The 23,766-nt window shown below is 34.0% G+C and overlaps 1 long non-coding RNA gene across 1 annotated transcript; it reads left to right on the top strand.

Annotated features, from left to right (window-relative positions):
- Window positions 1-22,386: 22,386 nt before the first annotated feature.
- Window positions 22,387-23,247, top strand: LOC146729627 (uncharacterized). Its single transcript, XR_014928086.1, has 2 exons — window positions 22,387-22,475; window positions 23,186-23,247. It is a non-coding gene; the product is annotated as an uncharacterized LOC146729627 (long non-coding RNA).
- The last annotated feature ends 519 nt before the right edge of the window (window positions 23,248-23,766 follow it).

Here is a 23,766-nt window from a genome sequence, read left to right as displayed (position 1 = left end):
TTTTTTAGTATATAGCCAAGCTTATTCTGTTTTATGAAAACCTAGTCATTTTATTTTAAAAATAAAATCCCCTGCTGATAGTTGGAAAACTTAAATGCTTGCACTAGGACAGTGTAAAAGTAAAAATAAATATTCTATTTTCACATTTCTTATAATTGTGATACAAAAGTTTATGTAACAGCTGTCAATAAAGCTGCAAATACAGATTTTACATGCACATATTAGCAATTACTTAGGAAAAGAATATCCCAAAATAGTTCAGAAGGTGTTCGCCACAAGCCATCTAGATACACAGCCGCAACGTTAATTTTAAAGACCTTCTCTGTTATTATATAATTCCAGCAAAATAACTAATAAGTTACAGTACTAGATGCATGGCCACAAATTCGTTGGGTACGATTTTATAAATGGTCGTTTAAAGGCAAGCACCTTTTCTATGGTCTCACAAAAAGTCGATGTCAGTGATCGAATTTTGTACCGTGTCACGGTTCAATGTGCGGTAATGCATGTTCATAAGCTGACTATGCAGCGTAACTTGTACACCTGCAATAACCTAGTACGTGAGTGAATGTGAACAAATGAAACAAAGTCCACCATAGTGTTAACACTGATAACGAAACAATAATTCAAACGTGATTGGTCAATACAGACTCTAGATGCAATTGAAATTGGGCGGATCCAAAATGTTATTGTTCTGCCTCGTTTCTACGTAAAAAAATAAACAATAAAAAAAATTAAAATCTTTAAATTGTTTGGGGTTCGCACGAGCCTATTGTATTAAACCTGGTTGCCGTTTTGTGAGCAGAATAATGTGGTCGTGATCGTGTAATTGCCCAGATATAGACCCTCACTCGGGTGGCGGCCTTCGTGTCGTTAAATATCTGAACTATTGCACTCTCACTCGTATATTGTCCAATTCATTTTACTGACAACTGCACCAATATTTTCAGCCGGGGTCATTGTTCACGCACTACCACAAGGGGGCGGTTCCTCGCAAATGTTTGAGGAGTGTCAACACCTTCTATCCATTCCAAAATAAGGAACGATCTAATGTAACTTAGTTGTGGATTGGATTGAATGCAGTTAATTATAGTATAATATATAGTATATTAAACAGTTATTTATTTATTGCTACAAGCGTTAGGAAGTGCCAGCAACAGCGACTCTCTACAGCATGGAATCGTCAAATTTTTGCCACACGGACTGCGATTACTTGAAAACAAAATTTGGTATATTTTACTGGGGTGGTGATTCAGACTAGTTTTTTGACGCCTCCCCGCCCATCACACATAAAATACACCACTTCCTATATATAAATCACTAACAAACCGGTTGTTACCTCGTCTATGATACGACCGTGCCACCCCGAGTGTCCTTGACTTCATTAACTCGACTTGCAGCTAGGGGCGAAAATTGCATTTGGTCTACGTGTGCTGATTAATAAGAGTATCTTTTAAAGATAAATCCCCATTATTCACTCATTTATTTCACTACCGGCAATGAACTGGCAGAACGTTGTCTCGTTTTGTAGATAAAGTTCTGCAGTGGGACAGTAGTGTTATTGTTGATCTCCATTTAAAACACTCTCAACGATTTAGTAGGACAATACACATGTCAGTACAACTTACACGACTTTTACCACACAGCAGCTCATGAACTAGGTACAAGTTTATGTGACCCTTCTTCTAGCTTTACCGATGTTTGAGACTTAAGAAACGTCACTAAACTTGACAAGTGCATACGAAGATGAATGGAACTAAACAACTACAGTAGAAAGGGGCGGAATATTCTAAGTATGTGTATGCAGTAAATATGCCATGTACGAGGGTTGTATACAGTGTTTGTTTATAGGGATGCAACGCAATGCATGACGTCTGTAGTATTTTAATAATTTATACAGAATATTTCCCTTTCAACCATTTTGTTAAACGTATCCCGTGCCCCTAGACGTCAACCAACGCTCTTCACATAAACATACGAGGAAGTACCCTTCTTGGGAAGTTTAGTTTGGTAAAAAGTATTAGCACTTAGCGCAATGGGTTTAGGTCAAAAGTCAGAGGTACATGGCTAGTATACAAATAAAACTATCGGGCATGTGACTCCGTTCATACCGTCTAAATGAGTTACATATTTTGTTATTTCTCTAGGCCTTTCAATAATGTCTGAGAAGGTACAATTGGCTATCGTGGATTACGTCATTCTTGGTCTTATGTTGTTGGCATCGGTTGTATAGGCATTTACCACGGATGTACGGGGAATAAACAACGGACTACTAAGACGTATCTAGTTGCAGACCAACAAAATGAATTTTATCCCTGTTGGTATTTCTATCATGGCGAGCACTACGTCGGCAGTCGCTTTACTGGGTACCGTCGCTGAAATATATATGTATACTACAATGTTTGTGTGGATATTTGTAGCTTTTCTGATAATGATACCTTGTTCTGCACACCTGTATCTGCCAGTGTTTTATAACTTGGGATTAACTAGTATATGCCAGGTAACGCACTATACTTTTTTGTATCCGTGGCAACATGGCAGGGCATGACATAGGTGGCATATTAGTTTTCTTTAATTGCTTGTAAAATTTGGACCGAAATGTATATAATTTATTATCAGGTACAACCCTTCATAAACATTTGATGAGTTTTAATTTGTAAAATGTGACACAAGTTTATTTTGTTCTCATATGTCAGTGCATAAAACAGTGACATTCTTAAATAGAACGATGTTCGCATTTAGTCTTCCCGGTAAGTATGAAGCCAAGTAGGATATCATATAACGTCTGCAGTGTCATAGGTCATGTGTTGTAAGTTAAATGCCCTGCAGGTCAAAACTCTCACTCTGCTTAAAAAGCAGTTTATACATAGTTTACAGTTTATTTGAAGCATAAATACATATACATGCACCACTTTCTGTTGAATGCACAGTGAATACAGACGTCCATTCGTACATATAGAAAAAGAAAGTGTATAAAGTGTACTGTATAAATACTGTATTTGAATATATACATTGATTTATCCATTTTCATTCCCTATCAAGAGTATTCAATATTTATTCAGAAAACTCGTAATTGTGAATATAAGTAAACTATTTATTGTTGTTATGTGTACAATAATAGTATGATAGTATCAACTCGGCCCCTATTCCATACAAGCATTCCAGTATGTGCCTAGTCAGTCCTGACTCTCACTCTAAAATATATTTAAATTAATATTGCCACGCAAAAGTTTAACACTTTGGTTCGCGTAGGCGACTTTTCTGATTACAACGCAACCAATAACACATTGATTGTAACACCTTAATAATGATGCAAGTAAAATGTACAAATGGCCATCAACTATTATGCTGAGAATAAGAAAAGCAGTGTCATTGCCAATAACACATCTGTAGTTAAAACCAGCTGAAAAGGTATCTTTAAAATGAACTGTTCTATCGCGTGTCTTTGGTTGCTAAAGTTTCATATACTTTTCTGCCAATAATAAGATTACAGTCAACACAATCTTGGAGTGACGAGTAGCTATATGGCACAATGATATTTACACAATGAATACAGAAATAAACCTTGCCTTTTTACTCTTAATGTAATTTTATTGTTCCTGTATACAGGAAGATGAGTATTTCTTTACTGTGTATAAACTATTCACTAATATGTATTACCAAGCAAATACACCACTTTATACTAACATATATACTACATCAATAAACATAACCGAATCAAACATGGAAATCGATTAATTCTCTATTCACTCCTTCTTTTCAGTACTTGGAATTACGTTTCTCTAAACCAATACGAATTATCTGAACATTAATATACAAGGTAAGACAGAAAGACTGGTTTTACAAGACACCATAAAAAATGTTTTTGCAACTATACAACTATACAATTATTATGTCAATTGCATTAACTGTGTAATGGGAAATTATTTCGTTCACATTATGTAATATATATGTATGTATGTATATATATGTAATATAATTGTACTTGTTAATGTAATTCGTCAGAACATTTATATTTGTTTTTCTAGATAATAACATTTAATATTGTGTAGAATATAAGAAACAAATTTAATTTTGTGATTGGCCAGACACTACTAAGAACACCGATAATCTCATAAAATATATTTTCATTCACCGCCGATGCATAATATATGAATAAATAAAGATGGTTTATATGTATTAATCAATAGGTGTTGTACCTTGGAATTGTTATATATGCCCCGTCTCTTGCGCTGAGCGCTGTATCTGGTTTGAATTTATTCAGCTCAACTCTCACTGTTGGAATTGTATGTACTTTCTACACAGCTATAGTAAGTATAATCTTTGCATAACGTGATTATTGAAGATCTATACCATGTAAGGTAATGAGCGTAAACATTATTGACCATATAAGGCAATAGCATAAACAATCATAATTAACATATGATGCATAATTTTCGTACTAAAACCGTCATTATATGAAAAAACACAATTATCATTATTATATATACTGTAAAGTTTTAAGTGTAGTTTATGGATTTTCTTGTGAGTCAGATTGAAAAACCCTCAAAACCTAAAAACACACGTGTATCTATATAAATATATATGAAGTCACATATTAATGGTTCCGAATATGAACTCAACGAGATACAACACTCCATCAGACTGGCCAAAATCGAAATTCTCCTCAAAACCTCAATTGGCTACATAATTTATTGATATGTAGTTTAATCAGACTGACCAAAATTTAAATTGTCCTCAACACTTCAATGTTTAATAACTGTTTTGCCATGTGCAGAGAGGTGTGAAAGCTGTGGTATGGACTGATGTACTTCAATCTATTATCGTATATGCCGGACTGCTGGCTGTCATCATTAAAGGAACAATCATTTTGGGAGGAATCCAGAAAGCTTGGCAAATAACAGAAGATGGTGAGCGGGTGGAATTTTTTATATAAGTAGGTGCAAAATTGATACTAGAGATTTAAAGTCGTCTAGTGTGGGGATGGGTTTTGTTTTCACATAGTAGGCTCCTGTATAATAGTTGTCGGTATTTACACTACTTTTTCACAGCATTGACGTCGATCCAACGATCAGAAATACAATATGGTCGATTACAATTGGATTTACTCTGAATGTCATGCCAGTAATGGGAGTAAGTCAGCAGGCAGCGCAGAGAACAATAGCTGTAAAAGTGCAAGAGATGGAATAAAGTTTTTTTTATTAAAAACACATTCAAAGTCAATCATTTATGTATTATAGCTTATTTACGTTTTTATCACCAATATTTCACTCGTGCCTTTTCAGACTATATTTATGACTTTGTCTTCAATACTGTTTGAACAGCAGCTGTATACTTTATTTATGTGTAGCTTCAAAACACGAGCTTAGAATGATTTACATAGTTTCAAACTTTGTCAATCTCTGTACTATATTAACACATCTTTATTTGCATCCAGTTTTTATGACTGGGTGCCTGGGGAATAACATAGCAAATGCGGTGCATATGTGTACAAAAAATGTATGTTTCTCCAGAGCGATGCATCTCCATCTATTCTTCTCGGAACTTATTGTTATTATTCTCGCATTCGCTGCTATAATCATTTATGTAGTGCATGCAACTTGTTCGCCATTCATATCAAGCCCTGACCAGGTGAGTTCGTGGTAGCAGTATATCAATAATCATTCTAATATTATGTATTTGGAATGCAGGTAATTTTGTTAACATGACCAGCAACAGTTTTCGTCGTCTTCCACATTATAGTGACAGATAGATATATACGAAGTTTTAAATATTAAATTAAAACTATATGCTACACTAAATCTTCTGTTGCAGTTGATGCCATACTTTGTGGTTGAGCACTTTCAACATGTTCCTGGACTAGCTGGACTCTTCATAGCGGCAGCATTGAGTTGGGCATTGAGGTTAGTAAGTGTGTATTAACCTGAAAAACACTCGCCACTGTGTTCAAGTACCAATAAGCACAATATATCGGTTTATAATGGGTGAAAAATTAAACATGTCCTACCGAGTATGTATCACTGCGTGCGCGAAGTCTGCATATAAGGATCTGCTAATACATAAGACTGAAACGTGACAATTTTCTGCATATATCTTAATGAACAGCACACTCTCATCTGGGCTAAATTCGCTGGCAGCTGTGACTTTCGAAGACTTACTGAAAATGTCATCTTACGTAACAACGCTTTCAGATAGAAAAGCTACAGTTATTCTGAAGATTCTAGGTATGTGCATATCTCTTCTAGAAATATACAGATTCTCTACAGTAATTTCCTTTCTTCGATTTTTGGTCAATTGGACAAATTCCTTGGAGAACGCTGAGACCTGAAAATGTTTCGTTCATCAACAAACAGTGCTGATAATAACAGTTCTTCAGTGTAATAATTTTAAAAAATGCAATATTACAAATAACATTTTTTGTTGTATATTATTGTGTTTATTAATTCTCTACATATTAACTACATGCACATAATAAATTACACTTACAGCTACTGTATACGGCGTTTTGGCTATTGTGTTTGTCCTTCTGGTTTCACAATTTGGTACATTAGTAATCTTATCAGGCGGTCTATCTGGATTATTACTTGCGCCTGTTCTTGGTGTATTCAAGCTTGGACTCTTTTCCCCATGTGCTAATTCTAAGGCATGTTTTAAATTCCGTATACGAATCAAATTTTCACCAAATAAACAATTGTATTATACAATTAAATTATCATGAACAATTCAAATCAGTATATAATTGTTATCCTTCACCAGGGTGCTTTCATTGGATTAATGTCAGGATTAGGTGTCATTGCAATGATTTTCGTTGGCAACTTATTCTATAAATATCGTCCCCCACCTCTGCCGATGTCTATTGCTGGTTGTATCGAGTCCAACGCCACTGTGGCAAATGTAACTCTGGCGTACACAACAGAACTGGTAGAGACTGACGCCATCTATGTCAATTTTAGTACATTAGCAACGATCCCACAAACTGAGTAAGTTTAATTGTTACGTTGTGATGACTATTATTATTGAAGAATCCTGGTATACCAACATATTCTAAACAATAGTGTTGGAGAATCTGTAAATTTTTAAGCATCATATATTAAACAGCAAATGGCAACAACGAATTACTGGTGAATTGAATATTCAATGTCGTGTTGTATTTACGCAGGTCATATGGATTCAAAGATTTCATGAAAATATCCTATCTGTGGTATGGATTGTTGGAAACATGAACAGTGCTGATTGTTGGACTTCTTGTAAGCTTTTGACAGGTGATAATATTGGATTGACAATGTATTTTGTGGTACATTGTGAGGGAATGTATAGCACGTGCACAACACTATTCAAACTAATAATAACAACGATTTCCGAATTTAATCTTGACACACCACAATTTATTTACTACTTACCAAATCAATCTTAGTGTACATTTTAACACAAGGGAAATCGTGCCTTTAATTTCGAACAGTCGGTAATAATTCAGTCATATTCCAAAACATTTCATAGTCGACACATGTTTTGCATGTTGCTTGGAATTAATGATAAAGTCACTATATCACTAGGAATACATACCTATATTCTGTACATGACAAATGCATTTTGTATTGAATACATTGCAGGATATACTCGGCCAAAAGACGTAGACCCGCGTCTTCTATCTCCACTGTACACCAAGTACAATTGTTTTCCATCATTCTTTTGCCCACCAATACCCAGACATACAGAGGTAAGTAACGTGTTATTGATTTAGATACCATTTTTTTCAGGAGTGATCATTAGAAACTAATAATACTTAAATAGTGAACGTAGGAAAAACACCTAAACAAAATATTGCATAACAGAAATAAAATAACAACAACCTATTTATCTTACAGCAACGTCATATTTACCATATATATTCCCCTAAATATTTATCATATTTATTTGTGTCTGATCACATAATACCGTTTTTCATACCTTATTTCACGCTTAGGAAAATACGCATCAAGATGAAGTAGCATAGTGCTGCATAGGTATAAAGATAGTCGGTATATACACGTGGCGAAAACAAATGTGTGACCAACATAGCATTAAACATCTACAGTCAGTGTTAAACTGCATTTTGCTATAACTGTGGTGATTAAATGTTTACGTTGTTTGTTCAAATTGTTGCATAAGTTTGTTAACTGGTATATTTACTATTCTGAATATAACACTATAATGAAGCGATATTGTGTTCTTTCGCACATTTATATTACAGTGTGTCACATCATATTAATTTCACGATAACGATTGTATATTATTTTTTGAAAAGTAGATAATGTTAGTCAATTTTAGTTGAGAATAAATCTGTTGGAACATGAAATATTGGCTTCAACAACACTAGTTTTATAGCGATTATTGCATAATTTACATACATGCTGAAGGCGAGCACTTCGCCTTACAGCCTCATTTCCATAATTATGTGAACTTTTATAAGCCAAACTTGTAATATTTACCAAGCAGGAATGTATGTACTTGATCAAAACATGACCATTAACCTTAAAAAGAAAGACGCATGTAATATATATTCAAATTCTTGTCAATTTATCCCCCTCATCAGGATTGCTTTTTTTTGCTCTGGAATAGATGCGCATTTACTCCAATGACGCATTTTAACTGATGATTTTAATAATTTACTTGTAGGAAGAGTTCCTACTGCAGCCCAAACTCGTCCGATAACATTTTTTTCATTTCGCGACAAACAAACTTTTTGGGATAGTTGTGGTCATTAATATGAAGTTACATGAGCCAGTCACATTGTAATAATTTTGTTCAAATCATTAAACCAGTCGTTTAATATTTCCGTTTACATACCCATTGTTCCATGATGTCATTTTAAGTTGTCACACTCAATGTTGAATTAAAATGTGATTGAGGTATAACGTTATAACCCTGCGATTTCCCATGTGGCAATTCCATACAGTCGAATTTCAAATGATGATGCTCACTGTTGTTTGGTATTAGACCGCTAGTTATAATGACTTTACCTAGCTGGTTTACCATTGTCATATCAACACATTTTGGTGACAATCAATATCAAGATATTGACGTCACTCGCGTGTTTATAAACATATCTATGATTATCAAAACAAACTCTCACACGACATTTTCCTTAAACACAAACATGTCTGTGACATATAGAAGATAATATTTGGTAATCGTAGTCCTAAATAACTATTAAAACTAGCTAGACGTTTTGAGCAATGGCTCTTTGTCTATATGTATATGTCTGTGACATGACCGCTTTACCACAGTCCCTCTATCACCGCTCTCGAAACGCCTTTTGTTTTAGTGGGGATTAGCAATAAACATCCTGTGAATGCGTGTAAAAAGCTTCGCTTTCCACTTTGGACAACGTATGATCAATTGTTGCGGTTTTTATTCCTTGGATTTATCGTAATATTGAGTGTATTTTACAACTTTTTGTTTTTTCTGAAGTGAAATACCATTAGTTAATAGGTGAGTTATTTTCAATTCTACTATTTCGTATATTTCGTAGATTTTCACTTTTGAAAATTTTACCTCGATTTTAACGACTTCCGGGATATCAAATAGTTCACCGCTATAAGCATTTTGATAGTTTGCGGTCCCTATTTCACGCTTGATATGCCAGGGGAATCTTCAACTAGCATTGTTTTGGTGGGTTGAAGTGTATTGGCCTCGAGTGGGAGGGTTTATGGCTTATTAATTGCGGACGAACGTTTGAAAACTCTATGATCTTGGTTGTTTACTTTCGCCGAGCAGCCTTAAAATAGTCGATGTTGCAATAAAGTGTCGTGTTTTATAAATCAGATAATTTTCGTTTTTGATCACTGAATCCACTATATTTGCAATCGAATGTGTCATTCACGCGAACATATTTTTACGCTGCGATAGATTCTCTGTGCCGTCAAAACTAAATCTGTTATTTTTCCGGAATTCGTGGGTCAAAGTGACGCCATTTTAGGTACCAAACTGCACGTAACTACAACAACAAGAGTTTCGGTTTCTTTGTTGAGAAGAATACAAATAACTTGGTTTGCATATTCATAGCGGCTGTGGTTATGCTAAAAAATGCCAGCATTAATTTATTCATAATAACAAAATATTGTTACACATACAAAATAAAAATGGCATGCAAAAGAATTATTATAATGTCTCTACTATAAACACTCTACTCTTGTGAACATCTTATTTTCTATCTGTGATTTGTATTATATTATGGAATTTCACCTTCAATACTCTGCCAATTTAACTTTCCAAATTTGCCAAGTAGACTTTACGCATGTACGTAAGTAAATAAATAAAGTTCACAGTTCCCCAAGCTCACTGAAATAAGCATTATTCGTCTGTATAAGAAACAACTAAATATAACACTTACACCATCTGTATGGCATCATAAAATCGATTTATTTGAATGACCTCGATATTGATTAAATGTGTTTTGTAAATAACCTAGGTACACCTGTACTCTCTACACTCAAACCATGGTTACCATTCATTGTTATGCCGTACTTTTGAGTTTACTCGTAAAATAATACCATCAACATTACTCTCCAGGTTGGTTTGATTATTATATATCCTAGCTAGTAGACAGTATCTTACGGCATAAAATCGGTCGGAAGTGTCTACATTCCTAATAGCTGTTACCCGCCCGTACACTTTATTGTCATATGAACAAAAAAATATATATACCATAGCCATACTTTAACCTGGTGACATGTTTGATTTAGAAAATGAAATTAGAAATTTTAGAATCAGCATCTCGACATTGACCTTCTGACTAATTTCCTTCCCCATGAAAACCTCACCCTTTACTGGCTTCGTGTTGTTATAATTTACCGAAAACGATGCTTCAAACTGAAGTCGAGAAAAAAAACACTAAGGAACACCTTAAAAGACCCCCGACATTATAACGTAGATCCCATACAAAATTCGCAGAAAACCCGATAACTAGGACTCAATTACCGGTACTTCTGCAACGTTTAAATACATTGGAAATTTACGGTACATTGAGTTGTTTTACCTGACTTGTCAATAAAAACGCCCTATTATACTAAATAAAACACCCGCCAATAGCAGACTCTTAATTAAATAATAACAGGCAATAAGTGACGCACACCCAACTTCGAATAAGTTAAATAATTCAAATAAGAAGAAGTTGAGCGAAAATGTCAACTCATATTGAATCGATACATATTCCTCGTTATAAATGAGATTTACCAGCATTTCAGAACAAAACAAAAATCAAATATTTAAAAAATAGATTTAACCATCACATAGGACATGCCTTAAGAAAAATGTCTCAAGAGATTCTAGGTGAAATGTGTAGTCATTCTCTATTTTATCAAAACAAAATTTATTTTTAATTATTGATTCCCAATTAATAACTTTGAATATGGATATCGTTCAGAATAGTGGTTAAAAATCATTTTATCAGTGTTAGTGACATGATCCTAAATAGTAATGTCTGACTATGCTTTGAGTATTTATGGTAGTTTGTTATTGTTACTTACTCTGTTTTTCAATTATTTGCTCAGGCAGTAAACAGTCATTTACATTTAACTTAACGTCAAATATCGCTGACAGAAAATGTTTAAGTAATTTAAAAAAAGTAATGTAACAGTTTAATTGTTTATCGTAATATATGTAAATTAGTGTATATCTTCATTGTTGAATTTACACATTCCTGAGATTTCACTAACTGAAAATAAAATCGAACATCCAATCCTGGAAAGCTTGATGAAATAGTACAGGAGACAAACAATTGCGTGGATGTCGCATCCGACTCATGGTCGGTAGACCCAAGTTCAAATCCTACCTTAGGCTGAACATCAAATGGTCGACCCCTACCCTGGATGAGTATGCCACAGACTCAATGGGAAGGCCAATTCCACTGGCCGAGTTTCATTCACTAACGAATGTGACCGAGTCTGGTTGACGCCAGGATAGCCCATTAAAATTGCCATTTGTTAGAGAGATGGCCACACAGCTCTGTCATGTAGTCCCATACGCGAATATGACTTCTGTGGCCAAATTCACTCTGTGTCAGCACTTGCACTTACAAAAAAGTCAGGAAAAACAACAGTGACACTCAATGTCCAGAACTGTCGCCTGGCACAAAAACAATTTTAAAAGAAATTTCGTATCTACCATTATATTATATTCCTGATTTTGGAGGTAAATGTGTGCCAGCGATTGACTTGAAGATAGAAGTCATCACTTCAACTTCAACTCATGTTGGTAAAATGATTTAGTTTATTTTGGTCAAAACAACTATTTGCTATTCCTTCTCACCTAAAATAGATCTGAAAATGTTCGTGCACTCGATAATCACAGTAGTGTTCAAATTGCGCCGTTCTTCATAAATATATATAATAGCTCACCTATTACATTCGTTACAGTAGTACTTCAAACGATGAAAATATTGTCTCAAATGTTCACATACTTCTTAAGTTGTCGCTGAAATAGGCGTCACGTACAGCTGTGTTAATTAAATTACTGCTAAATCTATGAAATGCGAATGAGCGTGTTCTTATATGAGATGCCTATAAAAGGGATGACTATAAAATATATACATTTTATTTGTGAATGACCAATAAGAAGATGTAAAATTGATTTATTAATAAAAGGGTAGGAAAGTATTTTCGATATAATTATGGGCAAAAGACATTATTTTCAATATGGATGTGTGTGAAGGGGAGTATTCTCAATGCAAATAAAAACGTAAGATAGTATACCCATACAAATATCGACAAAGAAGGGTATATACAAATACAATGGTTTCAATAAGAATATTGGCAAAACGACGTACTTTTATTACGAATATGGTCGGCGACATTATTCAAACTTTGGTGTATGGCAGTAGAGCATATTTAAATTGGCATTTGTATTAATTGTATCAACAGATGTCTGATTCGCAAGATGAACAGAGAAGATTGCTTGAACAAGATAGACGGAGAGTTTATAGTAAATTGCAAGACGATGTGACTTTTATTAAAAAAACTTTTATTGAAAAAGAAGAAGATAAATTGAGAGTTTATGTTGACAGAGCAGGTAGGAAATAAATGATTTATATTATTCAATGCATACATGTGTTCATGAATATTTTTTTCGAAAACAGTCAGTATTTCACAATTGCTAATATGGTTTATCAGTTTCATAAAGAAGTTCTATTATTATATGATATCGTGGTTCAAATTTATCTAAAACCGTTTTACATGAAGCGATTCATGACGCAACACTTTGGAAAATGTTAAATCTTGGAATGATATAATCGTATCTCCAAGAAGGGTCAAGCAATGTTGCCAAACATCATAGTGGGTTTCATACAACTAGTCGCCCGTCATTACAGTCATCTTCCTTTTGTGTACAATGGATCGCTATGCATCATGTAAACTTGTAAAAATAGATTAAACGATCATCATATTAACATGGTATTTTATGAAAAAAATCGAAACTTTCGAATGTATATTAATTAAACCAAGGTTTTCAATGCGCTTCACATTTTTCGACCAAACATTCACAGCAGTCTGCGAATGTGCAAATTGGTGTTTTGTGATTAACGAAGATTTGCGCCTTGTCTGTACAGTCGCTATATGTACACATTATTGCCACATACACAATTTGCGTTACCTCGTGAATCTTATTTAACTTAAGTGTACTTGTCATTTAAAAGTATTTTTCGTTCCTCCAGATGATCTGACTAGAATGACACAACAAAGTTTCCCAGAATATTCAATTAATCAGGAAGGTAAATAAAGAGTTTATGGTGTAAATTTCCAAATATATTAATTAAACCAGGGTTTTTAACGCGCTTCATATTTTGCGACCAAAGATTCACAGCAGTCTGCTATTGTGCAAACGATTTTTGTGATAGACAAAGATTTGTGCCTTGCCTGGACAGTCGCTATATGTACACATTATTGCCACCTACACACTTTCCGTTACCTTGTGAATCTTACTCGACTTGAGTGTACTTGTGATTTAAAAGTATTTGTTGTTCCTCCAGATGATCCTCCAGTCCCAGAATCTTCAACTAATCGGGAGGTAATTTTTTTCACAATATAGCAATAACATGATGATTTGTTTGATTACATTATCGTTGATTATTTTCCACATTTTTGAACATGTTATACGTTAAATGTTATCCAACGATGAGTCATATATAACATAACAGCTAGAATATAACAGATGGGTATGTGTTTACGCTTTCACCGTTCAATAGGCTTTATATTTGACATTGGAATTTGAAGAAAGATTTTATTGTAGCGACCCCCATGGCCTAATGCCATTACTACATATGTGTTATTGATTAGTTCATGTTTGACAAACAGTTGACGTGAAATATTTGTTAGTGATTGAGTATCGTTGAAAATATAGCGACACTAGCTTTATGGAGCTTCGACAAACAATTCTATTCAGTGTGTTTTTTTGAGAGGAAGTAACGATAACAATCATCTTTTCAATATTGTTGATCCATGGGACTAATTAAATTTAAATTTTACTTAAGTGGTTATAGCATCCTCAACTATACATACTAATGTTTTGTTTATGCTCTTTTCTAAACTATTTATTTGAACATTTTTGTTTCATATTTAATAAATGAAAGTTCGTTTTCAATTAATTATTTTGTTCATTCCTTTTATAAGAAGACGATATGTTCACCAATTGTCTTTGTGGTCGTTGTTGTCATGGTGATTATTGCTGCTATTGTTCTCATTATTGTTTGTAAGTTATTTTTGTACTCGTTACATTTTAAATAATAGTTTCTAATGACTGAATGTTTATTCTTAATTACTTCATTCATTCCTTTGATCGTTATAAAATAAATTTAATCCAGCTATAAATGTATTAATTTTGTATTTAAAACACAACATATACATATTGCTGAACTTGGGCCAGAATTACAACACTCCATTACTGGCAATTCCAGTACTTAAAAATAAACAGTTGTGAATCAGTTGTTCAAACGAACAGTGTTAAATTAGTGGTTGATCATATTCCATAGAATAATATATTCCCCTGCCAAGGTCAAGCATACCTTGTGTATGTGTATGTGTTTGAATTTAAGCTAAAAAACCGAATAGTTTTCATGCTCATGTCACATAAATATGCATGTCCCATGCACTGATATTCTCTATTTGAGTTTAACTAAACTCTCTCGTGTTCCGAATTAATGCATTCACCCCTCTAAATAACAAAAATACCTGAACTACAATTTATCAGGTTTGTCAAGTAATATTTATTATATTTTTTTGAGATTTTGACAATTTATTTACAGATATTGATGTTTAAATATATAACAAATACAGATTTAACATGGATACACTTTGACCTACATATTTATAGCATTTCTCACAATGTTCATCAGTTTTGTCTGACTGCATCATCTTTAATTAATGAAGTATATGTTTATTTTTGCAGTGGTAATAACTAAACCTTGGGAGAACAGTGGAGGCGGAAGCGACCCAACTCTCGATCATTACAACTATTAATTAAGAATGATGGTCATATCATGCGACACAAGTCCACCACCATCTGCATATACCTTTTTTACTAAATTACTTAATCAATCATACAAGAGTATCAAAATACTGGATTATCTCCCAAACATTGCTATAAACAGACGTATCTCTGGTGTGAATCGGAATCAATGTAACAAATTATTTTCAGGCCGTGTTAGGAAACACCACTGTATCACGTGGCGTCTATACTTTTAAATTTCAACCAATCGGAAACTGTCTCAAATAGAATTCAGTACCCCCACGACGTTGTATATAAGACGAGAGGCATTTTTGTGACAGTTTATGTATTTATTTCGTTTTGTTTGATTAGCCTGGCACTCCATACCAATTTTGGATTCACGAAAAATACCCCCTTAGAAATTCATGCCGGGAAAATCGGGATCAATGTACATACAAGGTATGGGAAAGGGGTGACGACAATAGACAGGCAGGGTCAACTTTTGGTTTATTGACGTGGGATCATAAAAACTAATAGCTTGAACATGTAAAATATTTGTACCCTTAAACTAAAATTTAGTCAATGTACAATCGTGTATTATTAAATTATACACGAAAACATGAACGGCGTTTGATGGTTGTTTTTGGTAATACAGCAACTTCATGATTACATTTATTAAATCAAAATAGTACAAAATTAGACCAAGTGCGAGAATGATTATCAATCTAGCCAAAAAAGAAAGGAACAATACTTTGCATTGTTATTTGTGCGACCGACAACAGAATACCATTGAAAATGTATGTTAATATTTTTGTATATATGTTGTAATTCATTCCTTAGTTTTACGTTTAGGATAATATGCATCAAGATGCAGGTGTCATAGTGCTGTATAGATATAAAGATTGTCGATATTTACATATGGCGGATAAAGATGTGTGACCAACTTAACATGAAACATTTACAGTCAGTTTTAAAATGTACTGTAATATAACTGTGGTGACTATGTTTGCGTCATTTCTTTAAATTGGCATTCACTATGTTATGCTAACTCGTTTATTTAGGATTCAGGAAATAGCAATGGACTTTCATAGAATGATATACTGTTTAGTAGTAATAGACATTAACACATTCATATTGACTGCAAGAATACTGTGTCGAATAAATTGCTTTACTAGTTCCTTAGGAATCATTGCATAGACTTGTATTATCCCTTGTTTCGCGAACCCGCCGAATGAGCAAGAGCCAAAAATGAAATAAAAATAAAATTTTATTTCAATGTAATTTCTCGCGCCCGCCGACTTGTAAGCGCAAAAAAATGCTAAAAAAATATTATTTTTATCTCCATTTTGTACCGCCCGCCGCATAACAAATCCAAGTTGCATTTTCCTGGGAGTATCATGATCAAAGTACCGAAGTCTCGCGCAAATGAGAAACAAGGTTACACATAAAATAACATTTTATTTCATCTCTTCTCTTCGATCAATGATCTCACTTACAATTCTTTGAGAATCACACAAATCTAATGGAAAAAAAATTTATGTTTTTCCGCCCTCCTCAAAAAAGTTCATAAAAACTCGAGAAACAAGGAATAAAACAAGTCTGGCCTTACAACCTCATACGGCAAACTGTGACGGCCATAAATATTGACCCCTTATTCACCTGTAACAATTTTTGTCATATACTATCACAGTCTAAACCATTTTAAAAATGATCTAATTGGATAAATAAAAGACCCAACCAGCCAGACACGAATTCTTCGTATTATACATAATATTTACATTTTGTGATACATACATGACATGTGGAAAGGGGGGAATAGAAACATTGGCCAATGTGTGAATTCGGTGCTAATGTCAATAAGCAATTGATTTCCAGCATTATATAAGCTATAGCGTTATATATCATATACAAAATGATAAAATCGTCCTTCATAGAACAAAATGAGCATCCTTGTATATTTCTATTTTAATATTCATTATACCAGACTTCCACTTGCGTCTTCAATCTCTGTTTTGTTAAAAATAATATTTTACAAATTCTTCTCTTTTGCAAGACACACACTAACAACTTTTTTGTGCTCACTTTAAAATAAATAAATAAATAAATAAATAAATAAATAAATAAATAAATAAATAAATAAATAAATAAATAAATAATATATATTTAACTTCTTTTATTTATTCTAATTTACTTGTAGTTGAGGCTCCCGGTGAAGCCCAAACTCGTCCAAACACGATTTGTTTATTTTGCGACAAGCAAAGCGTTTTATAGAATACTTGTCATTAACATGAAGACACATGAGTTAATCACAGTGTAATGATTTTGTCCCAAACATTAATCCAGTCGTTTAACATTTCCGTTTACATAATCATTGCCACATGATGTCTTGTTAAGTTTTCACACTCAACGATGAATGAAAATATTATTGAAGTATCACTTTACGATTTCTCATGTGACAATTCCACACATCCGGATTTCAAATAATGACATACATGATGTTCACTGTTGTTTGGTATTAGGCCGCTAGTTACCATGCCTGCACTAAGGGTTATCACTGGCTAAATGTCATTTCAACACAATCTGATGAGAATTGATTTCAAGGTTGTGACGTCACTCGCGTACTTGTAAATATATTTACGATCGTAAACTATCACACGAGATCTTCTTTAAACATAACCATGTCTGTGACATGACTGCATTATATTTGGAATTTATAATTATTCACAATACTATTAATATCCAAAGGTCATACTGAGATAAACCTTATTTCTAAATGTACCATTATTCCAATATCTTAGTGTATTAAAATACCTTATATATATATATATATATATATATATATATATTCCTGTATATACTTACGTTCAATTCACGATCAGCCAAATTTAAAAGCATTGCAAATATTTTTTTGTAAATATGTTGTAGTGTTCTGTCTTCTACGTGCGATGTAGTCATTTGACCATATTTATGGCATCATAAACTCGTTTGTTTGAATGGCCTCAATATCGATTAAATAGGTCTAGTGAACCATTGTGGTTGTAAACATGGTTCACCCTTATAGTTGTAAAACCATGATTACTATTTATTGTTATGCTGTACTTTCAGTCTAACAACAATACTCTGTGTGGCTTGTCTATGATGAATTGCTGTACGAGGCAGTATTTCACGCCATAAACTAATAATTTCCCAGACGAATGATAACTCCTTATGGAAAGCCGTACGGGATCGCCGGTGAATTCCATACAAAATTTCTGGGGTCGCAAAAAACCCAATGGTACAACATGGACACGATTACCGATAATTTAATAAATTATTGCGGTATATTAAGTTGTTTTTCTCCGTCTTGTCAAAAAAACACCCAATCTTCGAATAAGTCAACTGATTAAACTAGAAAATTATCTCTGGAAGGACTCGGTGAACTCTAGTTAGCGCATATTAGGAGTTGAAAGAAAGATCTATTTCATGTTAACGCTAACCCATGCTGAAAATGGTATAGCGGATTTTACAACACCAACACTTATCAGATTAACAAACTTATATTGAAACAATACATATTCATCACTGTAAATAAGATTTACCAGCATTTCACTACAAAAGAAAACACATCAAATGTTTGTAACCACTTTGACCATAACAAACAAAATGCTTTGATAAAAATGGCTGTCCGGGTCAGAGGTCAACATTATTTATTTTTACTTTGTCTATAGAATAAAATAAAATATATCTTCATTGACATGTTCCTACATAGTAAATTCCTGAATGTGCTTTGATTATTCGTGGTAGCATCATATTTGTTACTCTTACATATTTATTCGGAATTCTACTGGTTCAGGCAAAAACAGTAACTAAATAAGTTACATTTAAGTTACATGTTCATAAATACCAAGGTGAGAATTGAGATATTAGAGTGAAGAACAACAAAGTGTCATCGACAGTGTGTACCCAATCCGACATACACCGTGTCCCAAAAGTTCGTTAAAGTTGATTAGCAATCAACAAATCAAACACATGATGATAAAATTCCCTAATTTAATATCCACTGTATTCCCCTGTGATCTTAATAACACATTTGAGCCGCTCAGGCATAGAGTGCACCAAGTCTTTGAAAACCAGGGCTCATTGTTCCCCCATTCCTTAACTGCCCTTGCATTTAGCTGCTTCATGGACATAGAGGGCCGGCTGCTGAACACCATGTCCGAGCGTCGTTTTTACATCATCCTGTCGGTGACAGGACCACTCCTCTTCTTTCTGCTCATGATGGGCACCAGTGTCGGTTCCAGTATCAGGTAGTATCGAGCGTTTACTGTGGTGCCCAGTGATACTATGTGAAGCTCTGATAGCACATGGCCTGCTCAGAAGGAGGCACTTTCTCAGGACTATGGTTGTAGACCCGGTCATTTTGACTGTTTTTGACTTCCTGGCGAAAGACAGCCTCTTTCCTTTCTGGATCTCTGTCGGTCGTGGTATTTTGGGCCTCTTGTATGCCCTCCAACCAATTTTCTGGGTCAAATAGCGATGAACATTGCTATTAGAGCCTTTCTCGTCAATGTTTTTTTAGAATGCGACTCAACTGCCAGCATGACTGTCGCCTTCTGGCCTTGGCCTTCCTGATGATGCCCCTGGCTCTGGCAGTGAGCACAAGACCTACACCTTGCTTGTGATGCTTAGTCCACATCAAAACCCATCGTACAGTCCTCCCCAAGAATGTGGCAACATGCTCACAAGTTTTGTCCATACTACGAAGGGCATAGTCTTGGGCACAGAGCTGGGACTCAGACTTGGGACTTTGCCCATTGTGTGGTCATGTGGGTATCTCTCAGGCCAGTGAGACATACTGATATATTCTGAACATTTTATGCAGCCCACACATATGACCAATACGTCAGGTATCATTACTTCACAGAAAATATATCTCTGACGTATGAGAAAGAGCATCAAAACCGAATATTGTATAACTGCCATAGAGTTGCAGTTGGTAAGTAGGATATCCACCAAGAAATGGCTGCAACAAATATTTTCTAAATTTAAGAAGTGCAAATAACGAAATATTTTTTACTTTACACATCTGCATTTTGTAAACTACTTCTTCAATTAACGATAAACCCTTTCCTGTCCTGTTGTTTCACAATAATTGAACAAAACACTTCAGAGATTGATATATATATATAAACAATACCTCGTCAGCGATTTTAATGATTTCACTATATAAATGTAAAAACGGACAACAATTTCTGGAATTCGGCCTTCGGTCATTACCTTGCGAATCAATGCAGTCCATTGTCATCTGGTTGCACTAGAAGGACACCAAGAGACATTATAATTATTTAACAATATATATATATAATGTAGGTGCGAATCAACAAAGCCGAGTGATGACAATTGTTGTAAAAATTCAAATCTACTTCAAACGCCGACAACCACTGTCATCCAGGTTAACGTTCTGACAGAAACGATAACTCGGACCTGACATTAAAAAATGCTTATTCTGCGCATGTACAAAAGATTTACGTCAATTTTGCGACAAGAAGTAATGGGGTCAAACTAGTACTCATTGATCATTATATTTTATTACTGTTGTTGATTTTGAAGATAAACGTGCCTGAGGTGGAAGTGGAAGAAAAAAAACACACATTTGTAACGCATGAATAGCTTTGCTGACCACTGCAACTCATCATGTAAGTAAAATGATTTATATTTATTTTCAATTGTCCCACTGCTTCTCACCAAAATAGATCTGAAAATGTGCATCGACACAATAATTATGTTGGTGTTTACATTGTACATATCCGTCATGAATATACAATATAGGTCACTTGTTACATTCCTTTACAGTAGTCTTCGAACAAAAATCGTGTCGCCAATGTTCGCGTACCTAAGAGTTGGTTTACTTAGTAACAGTCACTATTTATAAACATGACGTGATTTTATCAATTTTGAAATATTGTAGTGAAACCTAAACTTGGTGTCGCCGAAATACACATCACAAGAAGTAAAGGGGTCAAACTAGTACTCATCGATCATTATATTAAATTACTGTTGTTGATTTTGGAGATAAACATGCCGGAGGTGGAAGTGGAAGAAAACAACACACATTTGTAACACATGAATAGCTCTCTCACTGCTTCTCACCAAAATAGATCTGAAAATGTTCATCGACACAATAATCATGTTGGTGTTTACATTGTGCATATCCGTCATGAATATACAATATAGGTCACTTGTTACATTCCTTTACAGTAGTCTTCGAACAAAAATCATTGTAGTGAAACTTAAACTTGGTGTCGCCGAAATAGACATCACGTACATTGCTAATCAAAGTGCTACTAAAACAATGGAATGCCAAGGAGTGTGTTCTTAAATATGGTGCTTGACTATAACATGTAAAACGATTTAAAGGTATATTGGCGTATAAATTCTATTTTTGAATGATCAATATTGGCGTAGAAGATTATGTTTATTAAATTATGAGCAAAGAACACTATTTTCAACACGAATATGTGCGATAGTATTGTATTGTCAATACAAATATAGGCAAAGAAAAAAATAATTCAATACAAATAGTTTCATTTCGAATATTTGTGAAGAGCTGTAACTTAGTAAAGTATTGGCGAAAGAGGTCATTTTCAATACGAATATGATCGGAGACATTGTACAAACAAAAAGAAACCTGCTCTATACTCAAATGTACCAGCATAGCATATTTAAATTGTCATTTGTATTAAATGTGCTAAATAATTAACATTATATATGTACAAACATTAAACCATTTATTACATTCATGTTGATCAAATTATGTGCATTTGACTAAAAAGAAATACTAGTAAAAGAATGATAAATATAATTGTTCAAAATTCATTCCAGTTTCAAACTGAATATCTGATTTGTGTATTAAAGGGCAACGCCTTCAGTTCAACAGCAGAGTCATCACAATGTACATGAAGTTGCCGCCTTACTGCACTTTAAAATAGACAAAATGTGTGAAAGTGAAGAAAAACTGGGAGTATTGGCTGAAAGAGCAGGTGGGAAATGAATTATTTAATGCACACATGCAGATGTGTTTATGAACATGTATTTCACAGTTTCTACGATGATTCAACAGTGTCATAATGAAGTTATACTGTTATATGATATAGTAGATCATATTTATTTATGTACTAGTAAGACCGTTTTATATGAATCGTTTCGTCAAGAAGGGTCAGACAGTGTTGCCCAAAAGAATTTATAGTTAGTTATCAAACAACTAGTCGCCCGTCCATATAGTCAGTTGTCCCTTGGAAACTTTGACCTTTACATTCACACAAAACAATATTATACTTTAGAATGGAATGTTGTTGAAAAACATTGGGTGTTCATTCATTCATTCATTCATAAAATCAATAACTCTGAAATATAACTATGATAATTTATGTTAGTGAATTAGGCGTGATCTTATTAACACATTCAATTTAATGGTATTATATGTAAACAATCTAAACTCACAAATATAAGCAACTAGGACGTTCAAAGTGGTTCACATTTTGCGACCTGTACGCAAAAGCGTGATTGGCGAATAATTGCGCCTTAACTGGAGGGGAACCTTTCGTATACAACTTTGCGTTGTCCCGTGAATCGCCTAGTATGAAATAGCCTGTACTTTATTTTGACCTACTGGTCGCCTAAAAAAATTGTTTTTATTTTACTTAAATGTACTTGTCATTTCTAGATATATTTATGTTTTTCCCTCCTCCAGATGATCTCGGAAAAATAGCCAAACAACATTTCGCAAAACCTACAAAGAACTCAAAGAAGGAATATAGTTTTAAAAAAAAGAAGGTATTTTTTTATATCAGTATAATAATATGATGATTTGTTTCATAATACTATCGTGGATTATTTACCCCACCTTGGGGCATACTCTAAGTGAAAGAATGATTAACCGTTGAGCCAAATTTAACGGCTAGAATATGACAGTTGAGTATGTGTTTACGAAAACACCGTACGTTCATTAAGCTTCATATTTGATGTTGATATTTGAAGAAAGACCTTGTAGCGACCTAGTTAATGGCCTAATTTGGGGTATTGTAATTAAACATATTTTGAGGTTTGTCATTACTATATATGTATTTTAGACCTGCAATTATTGACGTGTTTCCGTTTCACAAACAATTGGCGTCAATATAATATTAATTATGTATGCCCAGCCTTTAAATAGTTGTATGAAGAGTATCATGGAAAATAAAGCGACTCGGCTTTGATAGAGGCTTCGACAAAGATTTTAAAGCATCTCCAACTATGCATACTAAAGTAAATATTTTTGTTTTTAATTTGTTT

The sequence above is a fragment of the Saccoglossus kowalevskii genome, chromosome 21, assembly GCF_978046115.1.
Source record: "Saccoglossus kowalevskii chromosome 21, keSacKowa6.1, whole genome shotgun sequence".
Lineage (NCBI taxonomy): Eukaryota > Metazoa > Hemichordata > Enteropneusta > Harrimaniidae > Saccoglossus > Saccoglossus kowalevskii.
This window is presented reverse-complemented; position numbering and strand designations above follow the sequence as displayed.